Raw genomic sequence first — 16336 nt, forward strand, 5'->3', positions numbered from 1 at the left:
GAAAGTGATACCCACATCACATCAACTGTTGTACATAGCAGAGTTTAAACATTGCTCAGATTAAATTTGTTTTTGGAGAGGATCTCCCTTGACCAAACATATTTTCTATTTTTATTTTCATTCCCCAGATATGTTTTGCAGAAGTTTCAGTATCATCAGTACACTTTTTCATTGTCTTCTTGTTACCACATGACGTGGATTTCTTGGATCTTATATTGTTTAATGCAGTTGTTTTCTTTCACAGTTTGTCATCAAATAATACAAAATCCAGGAAATACACAACATGTAATACAAAACAGCTGATGCTACTGAAAATTCAGCGAAACATGTTTGGGGAATAAAAATAAAAGTAAAAATTCTGCATTGCTCAATGTGGACGCTCTCCAAAAACTAATCTGTTTTTAAGTAAGCATGGACTGAAGAGCTTCAGTCTCAAGATGTTTACTCCTAAGACTAGATTTATGAACTATGGATGAAAGCTGTATTTTTGCACAATAGTAGAAGTTAGTGGCCTGGGACCTGTGTAAGGTATAGGAACAAGAATCTTTCAAGAGTTTAGATGTGTGCCTTATCGAAACATAGTTTGAAACAGGGGATGGGAACACAGTGGAAGAAGAATCGATAATTGTGAAAAATGAAACAGCAGATGCAGCCGAAGATCAAATAGCCAAAACTAAAGGTCCAACAGAAATCCTTTGTAACATGCAAGATACGGAATTTAACTGACAGGAGAAAATACAAAAAAGGTACTAAATGAAGTAGGCAAAAAGACATTCTGGCGTCAAAAATATTTGACTGATAGAAGATACCTGTCCAACAGACTGATCACCACCCACTGTGTCACAAGTCTTCACTTCATGAAACACTCTAAATAGGTTTGGAATTTAAAGAGGAAATTGACGCAAAGACTGGTGATCTGGGAATTTACACCACCACCCCTTCTCCTCTTGTCAGCTAAAAACAGGCAGTGAAACTTTCATCCATCTCCAGGCTTATGATCAGCTTACCTCTGAGTCGAGCGCCACAACACAGGGATGCGTTAACGACCTTGGCTGAGGAGATGGGTGCCGATCAAAGTAAATCAACTTCATGGCTGTAGTTGCATTATGGCTGTGTGGTATTAAAATTGTTGTTAACGATATGTGACTTTTTGTAAAAAAAGGCGTTGGACTTCTGCATACTGACAGTTTCAAGATATTTGTGTTGTAATGTTACTGAAGTGTTTATACTTCTTTAATTCTCATGACATTTCAAATCTAATGTATTTGTGTTTTTGTAACTATAACTTCTTTATTTAGTGGAGGCATGATTTTAAAGCTGATGGTATGTAGTTCTGGCGATGGTTTACATTTGAAATCTTTGCTGAAAGGTGAATGTGATGGATGAGGTACTTCATACAAAACACTATGGTGTAACCAAGATGTTAAAGAATTAGCTACTCAGAAGAATAAAGCATTCCTGAAATGTAAGGTCAGTTAAAGTCAAGACGGTTATACGGAATATCAGTTCATTTGTAATAAGGTGAACTCGCATATTCCGAAAATAAAAGAGGATTATGGGGAGTAATGCACCAATGCTATGGAATGAAATCTTTATACATCACAAAAGAAAGTGTGGTGGACACTCCAAAGGCAAAAGAACGATGTTAATGAATACATTTAAATACACAATGTAACCAAAGTTCAGCAGGAAAAATATTTTAAGTTACAGTATAAGGACGTAGCAGAGGTGGAAATTGAAATTAGTTATCAAACATAGAAAATGACAACCAAATAGACTTCTTATTGGACTAAATACGAACTGAAGTAACATGACTCAAAAATAGGAAATCTCCAGAGCCAGACGTCATACATAATGAACAAATAAAAAAAATGGGTTGCAGGCATTTTATCAACAGCTTCGTAATACGTTTAATAGTGCAATGAAGGAAGGCAAGATACTAAGAGGTTGAAAAGAATGTGTTACAACACGGTGAATAAAAAGGACATGAGGAAGAATCAGTTAATTACCGGGCAATTACATTGCTTGATACCGCTGTAAAACTGTTAAAATCAGTAACTACAGACAGAATGCAGAGTTATACAGAAATAACGGAAGAACAGCAAGGATACAGGAAAAACAGGAGCACAATAGATATTATTATAGCTTTAAGGCCGATTGTGGAAAAATTCACAGAGTTTAATAACCCTGTCTACCTGTGCTTTGTTGCCATGTCAGAAGCCTTTCACAGGATTAGGAAAAAGGATGTACGAGGGCTATCCACAAAGTACATTACGTTTTGGAATTAGAAATAAATAAAGTATTGGAAATTTTTTTATTATATACAGATGAAAGCCACACTTAAATACTACTTTTCTACATAGTTGCCATTTAAATTAAGGCACTTATCGTAGCGATGGACGAGCTTGGATATTCCTTCGTTGTAAAATGCGGCCGCCTGCGCCTTTAACCACGTGGTTACCTCTTCTCGAAGCTGTGTGTCGTCATCAAAACGCTGCATAGCCAACCACTTCTTCATTGCTGGGAATAAGTGGAAGTTGCTCGGTGCCAGGTCGGGACTGTACGGCGGATGAGGAAACAACTCCCACTTAAAAGACTCGAGAACTTCACGAGTGGCATTTGCCGTGTGGGCCCGGGCGTTGTCGTGAATCAGCAAGATCTTTGAACCCAACTTCCCCCTGCGCTTGTTTTGTATTGGTCTTCTGAGGTTGTGCAGAGTTTGGCAATACCTTCGAGAGTTTATTGTAGTGCCTTTTTCCAGGAAATCCACAAAAATCACACCTTTTCTGTCCCTAAAACAGTCATTACGTGGTTGAATTTTTTGTGAATTTTACGACGAAGGAATATCCAAGCTCTTCCATCGCTACGATAAGTGCCTTAATTTGAATGGCAATTATGTAGAAAAGTAGTATTTAAGTGTGGCTTTCATCTGTATATAATTAAAAAAATTTCCAATACTTTATTTATTTTTAATTCCAAAACGTAATGTACTTTGTGGATAGCCCTCTTAATTCAAACCTTAATTCATGGGTGAGTACTAATAGGTTCCGTAAAAGTCATAGAAGGTGTATACTAGACTTAAGACAAAGGAAGGATCCACAGATGAAATTATACTAGTTAAAGGGACAAGACAAGAAGTCTCATGAACACTATTCCTGTTGAACTTAATGACGGACTACATCATTAACGATGCAAGAAATACACTGGACTATGAAATGGGAAATAAAATGGTTAATATTATATGTTATGCAGATGATGCAGTACTGACAGCAAATAACGAAGATGATTTCCAAAGTTAAATCACCACTTTAATAAAACAGCTAAGCAATGTAACATGGAAATCCCATCTAAAAATCTAACCAAAATCAAAAACTGTATCTTACCGCCAAATTCAAGAACACACTGCTGTAGTTAATTTCAAGAGAAGATGTCTTTAGCAGCTTTGCTGCTGATTGACACATGTTTTCGATGCTAACTGCGTTCTGACTTCGAAATGTTTAAACTTCGTATTCTTGAAACATATGTGATTCTAATAAGCGAAGGACCCCAGCTGGAAAGTTTAAAATCGACTGGAAAAATGCTTATGAAATAATATTGTATCTCTTTAAATAGCTATCAGTACAATTTATCCGTAAAGATACAGACCTATGTCACTGCCAACACTGTCTGAACGCCTGTTTACGAGACTCGCTTTGTTCTAGCTGTACATAAAGCATGTGTGGGACTGTTCCTGTGTTTGGTGGTGACGTACATGTATTTGCAGCAGGCATCAGTAGGTGGAGAGCCCGTTAAAGGTGCTGGGTTGCTACTCGAGAATTAGCTTTGATACTACACACTGAGTAATGAATTTAAAATCAGAGTGGAGGATGGACCCTGTATGCATATTAAATGGTATCAGAACGTAAAAATTGTAGGGGGGTTTAATACAAGGGAGTACCGACACATTGGAGGGGAGTAGTGAGTTTGACGCTAGAGAAGAACCAGCACGTGAATACGAGAACTACAGCTGTACGGTGACACGCAAAAGCAGAGACAGATCACTTCAAGGGAGACAAACCATCAAAATTAAATGCTTCAAAAAGCTTCAAGAACATAATTTGACATAGCTAGTGTCCTTAGACCAGTAATCACTATTCGCACATTCAGTCATAGACTCTAGACAGTTCTAAATCTTTTTTGCATTTCGTCAATGCCTCCAAGAAGAATTACACATTTCGTGCAAGCATGTAATTATGATCATCACTCGCAAAGAAACTGAAGAACTATGCAGGCACCTTCCTGGAAAATGTGAAAATCGATGAAGTATAAGCATACATATGGAGTAGAGCCCAGAGGAATTTTTTGTGAACTATGGTACTCTTCAACACGACGACACATACTGGAAGCAGCAGCTTACGTCGTTCAGTTTGCTGATACATCAACTCTCAGTTACGCGGTGCCTGTGGTTCTGCCTATGGCTGGTAGATTAACGTAAAAACTTCACATTTGTCTGCAGGAAACGGAGGTGACGCCTTGTCTGCAGGTTGCAAGGAAAATATCGCCAATGTCATCACAGGCCATTCATGTTGAAGTGAGTAAAACTGAAAAACTGTCTAATGAGCGCATGCAAAATTTTTACTTTAGTCCATCGGGGGATATGTTGGTCCTCTAGGGTCACTAATTTGCGACTCCGGTTCAGGAACCCATGATAAAGTGATGTTGGAAAATGTTTTGACAGCAACAATATTTCGTTGAAGATACTGTCATTAAAGGCCGGCCTCTGTGACCGACCTGTTCTAGGCCCTTCAGTCCGGAATCGCGCTGCTGCTACGGTCGCAGATTCGAATCCTGCCTCGGGCATGGATGTGTGTGATGTCCTTAGATTGATTAGGTTTAAGTAGTTCTAAGTCTAGGGGACTGATGACCTCAAATGTTAAGTCCTATAGTGCTCAGAGCCATTATTATTATTATTCTTTACTTTCTCAGACGTTAAGTCTGGTTAAAAATGAAAAGTGACACGGACCTTGATCAGGCGTCACTTCCTTTTAACTGTATGGTATGTGTTATATTGCATTTAGGAACTTTCGGGTAATTGAACATGTATCAATAATTACTGATTTCTGTAGTTGTATATATACGTTTGGATGTAGCTCTATTGCATTGATGTACTGGTGGATATTGTGTGGTATGACTCCTGTAGTTGATAGTATAATTGGTATGATGTCAACTTTATCCTGATGCCACATGTCTTTGACTTCCTCAGCCAGTTGGATGTATTTTTCAATTTTTTCTCCTGTTTTCTTTTGTATATTTGTTGTATTGGGTATGGATATTTCGATTAGTTGTGTTAATTTCTTCTTTTTATTGGTGAGTATGATGTCAGGTTTGTTATGTGGCGTTGTTTTATCTGTTATAATGGTTCTGTTCCAGTATAATTTGTATTCATCATTCTCCAGTACATTTTGTGGTGCATACTTGTATGTAGGAACTTGTTGTTTTAAAAGTTTATGTTGTAAGGCAAGCTGTTGATGTATTATTTTTGCGACATTGTCATGTCTTCTGGGGTATTCTGTATTTGCTAGTATTGTACATCCGCTTGTGATGTGATCTACTGTTTCTATTTGTTGTTTACAAAGTCTGCATTTACCTGTTGTGGTATTGGGATCTTTAATAATATGCTTGCTGTAATACCTGGTGTTTATTGTTTGATCCTGTATTGCAATCATGAATCCTTCTGTCTCACTGTATATATTGCCTTTTCTTAGCCATGTGTTGGATGCATCTTGATCGATGTGTGGCTGTGTTAGATGATACGGGTGCTTGCCATGAAGTGTTTTCTTTTTCCAATTTACTTTCTTCGTATCTGTTGATGTTATGTGGTCTAACGGGTTGTAGAGGTGGTTATGAAATTGTAGTGGTGTAGCCGATGTATTTATATGAGTGATTGCTTTGTGTATTTTGCTAGTTTCTGCTCGTTCTATAAAGAATTTTCTTAAATTGTCTACCTGTCCATAATGTAGGTTTTTTATATCGATAAATCCCCTTCCTCCTTCCTTTCTGCTTAATGTGAATCTTTCTGTTGCTGAATGTATGTGATGTATTCTATATTTATGGCATTGTGATCGTGTAAGTGTATTGAGTGCTTCTAGGTCTGTGTTACTCCATTTCACTACTCCAAATGAGTAGGTCAATATTGGTATGGCATAAGTATTTATAGCTTTGGTCTTGTTTCTTGCTGTCAATTCTGTTTTCAGTATTTTTGTTAGTCTTTGTCTATATTTTTCTTTTAGTTCTTCTTTAATATTTGTATTATCTATTCCTATTTTTTGTCTGTATCCTAGATATTTATAGGCATCCGTTTTTTCCATCGCTTCTATGCAGTCGCTGTGGTTATCCAATATGTAATCTTCTTGTTTAGTGTGTTTTCCCTTGACTATGCTATTTTTCTTACATTTGTCTGTTCCAAACGCCATACTTATATCATTGCTGAATACTTCTGTTATCTTTAGTAATTGGTTGAGTTGTTGATTTGTTGCTGCCAGTAGTTTTAGATCATCCATGTATAGCAAATGTGTGATTTTGTGTGGGTATGTTCCAGTAATATTGTATCCATAATTTGTATTATTTAGCATGTTGGATAGTGGGTTCAGAGCAAGGCAGAACCAGAAAGGACTTAATGAGTCTCCTTGGTATATTCCACGCTTAATCTGTATTGGCTGTGATGTGATATTATCTGAATTTGTTTGGATATTAAGTGTGGTTTTCCAGTTTTTCATTACTATGTTTAGGAACTGTATCAATTTAGGATCTACTTTGTATATTTCCAATATTTGTAGTAACCATGAGTGGGGTACACTATCAAAAGCTTTTTGGTAATCAATGTATGCGTAGTGTAGAGACCTTTGTTTAGTTTTAGCTTGATATGTCACCTCTGCATCTATTATCAGTTGCTCTTTACATCCTCGCGCTCCTTTGCAGCAGCCTTTTTGTTCTTCATTTATAATTTTGTTCTGTGTTGTATGTGTCATTAATTTCTGTGTAATGACTGAAGTTAATATTTTGTAGATTGTTGGTAGGCATGTTATGGGGCGATATTTAGCTGGGTTTGCTGTGTCTGCTTGATCTTTAGGTTTCAGATAAGTTATTCCATGTGTAAGTGTATCAGGGAATATGTATGGGTCTGCAATGTAACTGTTAAATAATTTAGTTAGATGTGAATGTGTTGAGGTGAACTTCTTTAGCCAGAAATTTGCTATTTTATCATTTCCAGGGGCTTTCCAATTGTGCGTAGAATTAATTGCTCGGGTGACTTCATGTTGCAAAATTATCACTTCAGGCATTTGTGGTATCATCTTGTATGTATCTGTTTCTGCTTGTATCCACCGTGCATGCCTGTTATGTTGTACCGGGTTTGACCATATGCTGCTCCAGAAGTGTTCCATGTCTCTTATGTTTGGTGGATTGTCTATTTTTATGTGTGTGTTATCTATTGTTTGGTAAAATTTCTTTTGGTTTGTGTTGAATGTTTGGTTTTGTTTCCTTCTATTTTCACTTTTTTTGTATCTTCTAAGTCGTTTCGCCAAAGCTTGTAATTTTTGCTTCTTTTCATCTAATTGCTCTATTGCTTCTTGTTGTGAGATTTTACCTAACCTTTTTCGTTTTTTGTCTGATATTTCATTTCTTATAAATTGTGTTAACTGTCCGATGTCTTTTCTCAGTTTTTCTATTCTGATCTGTAGCCTGTGTTGCCATGCTGGTTTTGTGGGTTTCTTCTGTGTGTTGGTTGGTTCTGATATCTGCCTAGTGTGTATATTTAGTGTAGTGAGTGCTCCTACATAAACCAGTAGTTTTAACTCTTCCATAGTTGTGTATTCATTTATTTTGTTGTGTATGATTGTGTTGATAGTTTTTATTGTTGTTTCGACTTGTGGGCTATTTGGTGGTCTATGCAAGAATGGTCTAATGTCTGTATTTGTGTCTTTGTATTCTATATATGTCAACTGAAATTTTTCTTCTATATCTAACATGTGTGTCACTTCGTGTTCTATTTGTGCTTGTGCTGGTGGCTGTCTTAAAATTTCATTTTCCTCTGATTGTTTAATTGATGCGTGTTGTTCTTTGTTTGTTTGCTCTGGGATGTTTGAGTCCATTACTGTATTTTCTTCTTCTTCTAATTGCACATTATTTTGTTCCAGTATTTGTTGTACTTGTTGTTTGATGTTTTCTAATTCTGACTGGGGTATCCTGTTATTTTTTATTATTACACGAATCTGATCAGCTAGACGTTGTTCTGTTAAAAATTTTAATTCTGGGTATCTGGTAATAAATGTTGTGTATACTTGTGATCTGTATCCAGTTGTGTTGGTTCCTAGGTTTGTTGCTTGGTAATAACAGAACATGAGGTGTCGATTAACTTCATCTGACCATCTCATCCTCTGTCTTTGTTTTCCTTCTAGGGTGGTTGCAGGAAGCATATCCTGCAAAACACCTCTATTTGGATTTAAATCATTTTCCAGTTGGCTAGCAGTGTCATTACCATTGTGGGCGGGCATAGGGTTCAAGCGCCGTCCCCGACCATGACGGCGCTTGTCCGAGGCTTCTTTAGTTCTGTCCTGAACCAAGTAATCACACTAAAAGGGGGGTTAGCCCTATTAGTGGTTTGTTCTTTTCGTCGCCTTTTACGACTGGCAGAACATACCGGAGGCCTATTCTTTTCCCGGGCCTCCACGGGGTTTATTATTATTATTATTATTATTATTATTATTATTACTATTATTATTATTATTATTTTGTCATCAAAGACCACCAAACTCTGCCATCCCCTTGCTGTGTATATTTCTTACACTGCAGAAACTCTATGCCTGACGACTTGTTGATTTTTATGTTTGCATGTTGATAAACCTCAGGCCATATTGCGTGACTAAAATTTCATTCTCTGTTATCAACAATCAACATTCTGCCCCGAGATATATAACATATGAGGAACACAGGAAAACAAACAGGTCGCGCACCGCGAGGGAACGGCTGTTATGGAGTTTTTGTCCCTTTTACTTTTTTGACACGTAACCTTTGGTTCCATGACAACAATGGGGTGAGGATGACCTCAGACGCCTCAGCGATTTTATTTTTTACACCAGTTGATGGAATTTTAACTGTTCCGAAAGCTGTCGTGTACCCAATAAATGATTGTGGATTTAGCAACTGTCCTGCTGGTTTCTTCTTTTTTCAAAATGGTACAAATAACGTAATCACTACAAAATTTCATGTTGAACTACCGCAGTGAGAACACACCGATAATCATGTTGCGTGTCATCAGGTGACCCACGTCAAGCTGGCGCACTGCCCCATACCGTTGGCTGTAACCACTTGTTTTAAATTAAACAATTGCGCTTAAGCGGCGACTGACGAATACGGGAAGAAAATACTATAACAACTTCTGCTTAGCGAACGATGCCCCTTTGTAAGTACTGCATGTGATAACATACATTTTTTCAAGCTAATTTTTAGCGTTTTGGAAATGAAACTTTATTTATGATAGAAGTGAATCTGCTGGTCGTAATTATATGGGTTGTTTCTTCGTGGATTTGTGCTTCAGTTTTGATAATCTTCAAATGTGAAATAAACACAAAATAACCGTTGTAGAAAAATTACATAGATAGGTGGCAGAATAGGTAAAATTAGATTTTAAAATAATTTTTATTCAGTTTTAGCAGTTAGTACTGGAACACATTTAATGTAGTTTACAATGACGAAATGACGAAATATTTTCACAAATTGAAATATGAAACTATATGGCTATCTTTACAAGATAATATAAATAACAACTACCATCCCTGATATGAACATAATGCGTACAATGCCACAGTTTTGATGTGATTTCTCATTGATACTTGATCAGCAGTTGTCGTTAAACTACATCCTATTATAAATAATTGACTTGATGTTTATATGAAGATTTAAGCGACGAATGAAAATTCGTATCTTCGCCAGGATTCGATCCTTGCTCTTCTGCTCACAATCACATGTCCTAATCACTGCTCCACCCTGGCACATGGGCTACACACCACTTCATGGACTATCCAAGGATGCATACCTTCTCAGTCCCAATTCCCATTTATGACTCAGCTCACTTGGTATTCCCACTACACTCAAACAGCACTGCAGATGTTCTTCAACTGTATTGGAATAGCACGTCAACATTGAGCAGTGTGGATGACCCTGTCTGAAACACAGGCATCAAACTATGTGATTCCAGAGACCTTTCCTAATCTCGAACATGTGTGATGTACCTCACTCAGACTGAAGCGTTGGATGAAAGTTTGTACCAAGGGCGGGAGACTAGCCCACGTCTCCTACTCACTAGGCAGATGCACTAGCCACTACACCACCAGGGCACTGTAGCTACGCACAACTGCATGGATCACCCTAGTACCAGTCCTTTCTCGATCCAAATTCCCATGCATGTGTCAGCTCACTTGTGTGCTCTATCAATGAAGTAATGTCACAGGCTTCTGTTCTTTCGATTGTTTCCGCAAACACAAAAAGAAAAAGATGCAAGGAAGATGAGAAGTTGAGGAAGACCAGTGGCTTCATACTGTGAAAGGAAATATTCGGACATTTATCGGATTTTACTTAGGGAAAACATAAAGAACCTGGTCCTGGACGGCTCGACAGGCATCTGGACACCAGTATATGAATCTAGTGCCTTTTCACTGCACCACCTCGCTCAGTAACACAACATGAGGAGCAACTCTATCTGAAAGACAACAGCACAGTGGAGTAAGTGATGACTACAGAGAAGTATACAACAAAGAGCCCCAGGTTCAGGGTGAGGAAACCAAAGAGGGAGACCGTGGGCCTCCTACACGCCATCTGGTGCCTCAGCAGCTTCAGTTCTCTGTGGACACCCACGCTGCTAGCGCTCCCCTTCTGCAGAAACATACAGTCCAGGCGAGTCACATGGCGCGCCTTTGACGTCACACAGTGAGCAGTAACGATTACCAGTGACACTGGGACTATTTGTGTAATAAACGATGCCCAAAGCATGAGTGTAAAATTATTTTTGGTTCTAAAAATATTTTCCTTTGTAACAGAGAAACACACTGTTGTTACTGTATTGAAGAAAGCAATAATCAGAAAGGGAAGTAGAAATATCTCGTGAGTGCAATTGATTGCTACGGATAAATCGCAGATTGCTTGATAGCCTCGCCTGATGGACCGTACCCCAGACGAAGTACGAAGACTGTGCTGATTCATGTCGCAGAATTTCTCGCCGTGTGCACTTCGTTGACAAAAATTAATATTTCTCTGTCCATCAGTACACCAGGTAGACATACGAGAGTTGATATTATTTAATCTCTGCTGTACAAGTAACTGCAGATTAGCGAATCTTAAAACTGCTGTGTAAACAATGGCTTGGTCCTTAGTATAGTTAATAGTCATTAAAATCCACCTTATGTTTTGTCCTTCTGTAGTTGCAATAAAGCCATTTACAATAAGCAGTAAAAGCAAAGGAAGGAACTGCAACTTCATAAGCTTAGCATACGATCTAGGAACTGGTGCGATACTGACTGTGAAGTTACTGTCGCAGATCCAAATTAGCTGTAGCATGCTTTCATATTCGTCCCTGCTGTATAAAACATCATGCACAATAGCAATGATTGCCAGGACGTCAAAGCTAATGCAACAGACAAATGAAACAATTTGAATTGGTGATTCTCTTGGTAGGAAATAAATGTAGAAAAATATTTGTACACAACTTGAAATGATATGCAGACTGGCGAGAAGTACATAAATAAAAAATTCTGTCCTTGTTCTCTGAAGAGAGATATTTGCCACATCAACTGAGAAGGGCATCAAACCAAGTATCTTACAAATAAAGAGAAATGGTTTAATATCTAGTAAAAGACGCTCTGTAGCAGCTGGTGGCACAGGTCTTCTTTCTTGAGCTGACTGCATCTGAAACACAAACACAGTGATATAATAGAATAGACTTTCGTATATACGACGGGGCGGCTTTTCGGAGATGTGAGCATTCCCAGACTAAGTTTTAGTAAAATATCAACTCATTTACTTTTAACTCTAGTACTTCCCGAGTAGCTGAAAGTTCACCTCAAATTTTGTTGCAAATTATCTCACAAAAATTACACAGTAGAAAAATTTTCAAGGTGAACACAAATAATGGCGTATTTGATGTTTACCATTTAACTGGATAAAACTTTAGGAAGTGTGAACGTTTCTTTTAAAAAATTTAAAAGACAAACCTTAAAATAAAAGGTTTGGTTCAATGAGTTGACGGGATTAAATAAATGAAAGGAGTTGGCATCATTAAGTTATTCAATAGAAATTGTCAATGCTGCTATGATGAGCTACATTTTCTACAAATAATCAAAATTTGAGACGAAACTGTAGTTATATTTAATTCAAGTACACCACGCACCTAAACAGTCAGCATTAAAACGTAAGTTTCAAAAAGTCTTTATGGCTAATTGGCTTACCGCTTCGGTTCTCAGTAATAAAATTATTTAAAAGATCGTCACAATATGTGCAGGTTTCAAAATGCTGTTATAGGAATACTGATAAATATTTGGTGTTTTTTCGAGTATGAGTAGTATAATTTCTAACGTAAATAACGTGTTTTTAATAAAAATGCATTTGTATTTACGAAACAACGCTTTTCTTTGCTTGAGTTTTATATTTCCTGGTAAAACGTTGACAGTGGCACTATGACCTCACTGTGAACTCCTGATTCAGAAAACTATGAGATTCTGTGGATGTTAAGACAACTTGTACGTTTCCTACAATCCATAATCAATCTGAAATGTTATCTAAATATGTTTCTACATAGATTCATCAAGAGATCACTAACGGCAGTAAATAATGTATTGGTCCAGGTTTGTACGAAGTGAGCTATGGACAACATCGAAATTCCACAATGTAACAGTCATTTCAAAATAACAAAATGCACGTAACTATTACTTTAAAAGTGTTAGCGATTTTTCCAACTGACGTATCAGACGCGGCAGTCACTAGAAATTGGATAAGAGTGAGTGTGGGATATGTGAAGTGAATGCTTGTTTACATTATCCGTCCACTGAAAAATTAACCAAAAAATTTCATACACAGCAATAACACCAACATATTTTATAACTGTAAGATGAATCACAACACAGTTTTTAAACACAGACGTTCATAATTCTCAATTTTTGTGGTGTGGCCTCCTTGTGTCTTGGGCCCCCTGTACGTAAAAGCAGCTATGGCTGTGACGTCTTTTAAGCGGGAGACCTGTTAGCAACTAAAAGCTCCGCCTGTGTCACATGTATAACGGAGCCTAGTTTTACACAGGAAGTAACCTACTTGAACTGAAGGCATGTACACCACGTAAGCTAGCGACAGGAAGGTCACACACTAAATTCTTATCCTTGTAGCAGTATAACCAGAACTTAGACGTTTGCGTCACATTTATGTTTACAACCCAAGACTCTGAATGATTATTTGCTAGAGAAATTATTTTGGTTCAAGTATGCCAAGAGGTCTCGACATGGCTTGCATAGCTTCTCGGCTGTGTAGGAAATTTCGTGGCTCGTATTTCGCTTGAGCAACTACCAATTTCATTCGTTTGCCACACTCTCCGTGTTCTAATTGCCAAGACGACAAATGTGAAAGATGAATCGGAACACCTCCATACTTTGAGGGTCATGGAGCTGATATGTTACAGTAACCTCTCTACACCTTTAGTCATAACCAAAAAACCTGATGGCTCGTTGAGGTTGTCTTTTGATTGTAAATACACATAAAACACTCAGTCAGTTTAGACTCCTAGTGTACATTTCACTCAGAAAAGATGTTATCTAAATGATCAGAAGCAAAATCTTTCTCAAACTGAGTTCGGGAGATGGATACTTCGAATAACGTCTTGATGAAAAATACGTACAATTGTTGGCGATAAATACACCCTGTAGAATGTAGACACCGGTTCCAATTTCGAGATATTTGAAACATCTTACATCTGCCACATCCTTCTCCGCAAATTATCTTCATAAACTTGTTGTCATTGGTGACAGCAAAGACAACCACAAGTGCATTTTGCGAACCATATTTTAAAGTTTTATGAAGCGGGCCTATAGTACAATCGTAACAACTGCAAATATTTTTTCGTAGAGAAAGTAGAGTTATTGGTGCGTGTGTTGAGTTTGTTAGGAATTATGACTACAGTGAAGCATCTCTCCACGAATAGCACTCTTCCCTGGAAATGCAAATGTATTTAGTCAAAGAAATTTCTATTCAGCACAAGCCTCTGTGTTACATGATTGTGAACAAGCTTTTCAGGCCCTAAAGCGATACTTGTGGCTGGAAACCTCTCTAGCTGCCTATCTACCGCGTTTTTCCCCGTAGTGGTAGTTGCTATTTAGCTAGTACAATATCCATCAAAGACCGTCCTAAATTTAGGACAGTATAAGGCAAGAATATGCAGAACTTCTTTATTTTAAATACAATGGCGAAAGCCTTTTTTTATATCTGTGAATAAGCTTCATTTACGTCACCAACCACAATACGCTGTGTTATTTAGAACGCACTTGAGCATCCCCAACAATCTCCAACAGTATGGTTCAGAATGCGAAAAATTCGGCTTTATTCCTGAGTGCATATCTATATGCCATCCAATAAAAGTCCACTGAGAAATATTTAAACGCAGATGTGCTGTCCCACGTACCAAATGTTGCAAATCCAGGAATCGATAAACAAACATCATGATTTTTCAGCTTCTTAAAAACGTGAATGTCACTTTTGACAGCTTATAAATTGCCACTCGGACTGTATCACAAGCCTCTTACACCAGTGACTCCATATTGTCTGGGTGGGTAAAGGAATAAAGATGCTCTGTTTTGGGAATTTTTTACAGTACAGCCCCAGCTTTTGCCAAGGTCTGGTGTTTTGGTGATCGGCATCGGTAGTGAGCAACACAGCGTGGTCATTCCTCCGAGCCTTGCTTCTACAGCTTCTCATATTGTCGTATGACCTCGGTGAGGAACCTTTCCCAGGAACAAGTGTACTGGCTAGGTATGGCCACAGATACTGAGTGGGTAGTCCCCATCCAACCGACTGCACAGAACATGCCAATACAAAGGACAACATTCTGAACATGGCTAACTTTACACCATCATTGGAATGAATTCATTTACATTTCAGAAGAACCATACTGAAACGCGTATCGTAGGTGGTGGTGGACGTATTGTACACTTCCCCATGTATTAGTAGTGGCCTCTCAACAACCATCGAAGCACATTATTGTGACTTTGCGGAAGGTGATGTCTATTGAAGGTCTGCCTCAGACTATCGTTATTAAAAATGGACCACAGCAAACAGCTAAGAGTTTCAGTATTTCTGTACGATAAAAAGCATGCAGCATTTCGTATCCAAACCTTACAACCCTCTAACTAATGACGATATGGAGCAAATGATATTGATTTTGAAGCAGCAGCAATGGGGAATACGACCCCCGATTCAGTTTTAACGCTGCTTCTACGAACCATACAATGTTAGTGATTGTAATAACCCAGACCAAAGAACTTCACAGGCATCAACCAGTATATGCTGCATCGTATGGATCTGGAAACGGAAAGACCCCGCCAAACCTCCATTAGCGTTTTGGCTCATTCAGTCTAGTATGGAAATTGAATTGCAAGAAAGCTATCTGCTGTACGTACACCACAACAGCCTCATGTAATCTACATGGTAGCTAATCACCATGCTAGCTCGACGACTCACTCCAGTCACAGTGCAGAAAACCCCTAGCAAGGGAATCACATACCTCAACAGTGCAGGTGAAGCCTCTACCAATTCTGAAGCACAGCTGTATCCACATCAGTCAGGACCGCAGGTAAGCATAATCAGCCAGTGACCACACCTGCACCCTGTTTCTGGCCGAAGCGCTCTGTGAAACTCTGGGACGGCATGAGGTGACACTGAGACAAGCACCACCGGCGAGGTAGGTCCCTCGCCAAGTATCTGTACACTTGTCGTCCACGATACCCAGATGCCTTTTCAGGAGACGTTCATACCGACCCCGCGAATGGGGCAGCTGGCGCCAGCTAGTTGGATACCCTGCTACGCCCCACAGTCTTACTCACTGCACCAGTCGGCACCATGTTTGGACCTTGGTGTCGAACTGTGGGGAGGACTGGGTGTCTCTCAGAAATATTGATAGCAGCCAGTGGCCAGAGATGGCTTTGAAGACAGGAGGCGATCTCTCGCTAGGGGTCAATGCAGAGCCAGCCGGTCTTCGACTACCAATCACGCAGTGCCCAACGAGTCATCTAAATAAAGTTTTTCCTGATAAACAGACCGTTAATCGACT

The sequence above is a fragment of the Schistocerca nitens genome, chromosome 5 (assembly GCF_023898315.1).
Source record: "Schistocerca nitens isolate TAMUIC-IGC-003100 chromosome 5, iqSchNite1.1, whole genome shotgun sequence".
Lineage (NCBI taxonomy): Eukaryota > Metazoa > Arthropoda > Insecta > Orthoptera > Acrididae > Schistocerca > Schistocerca nitens.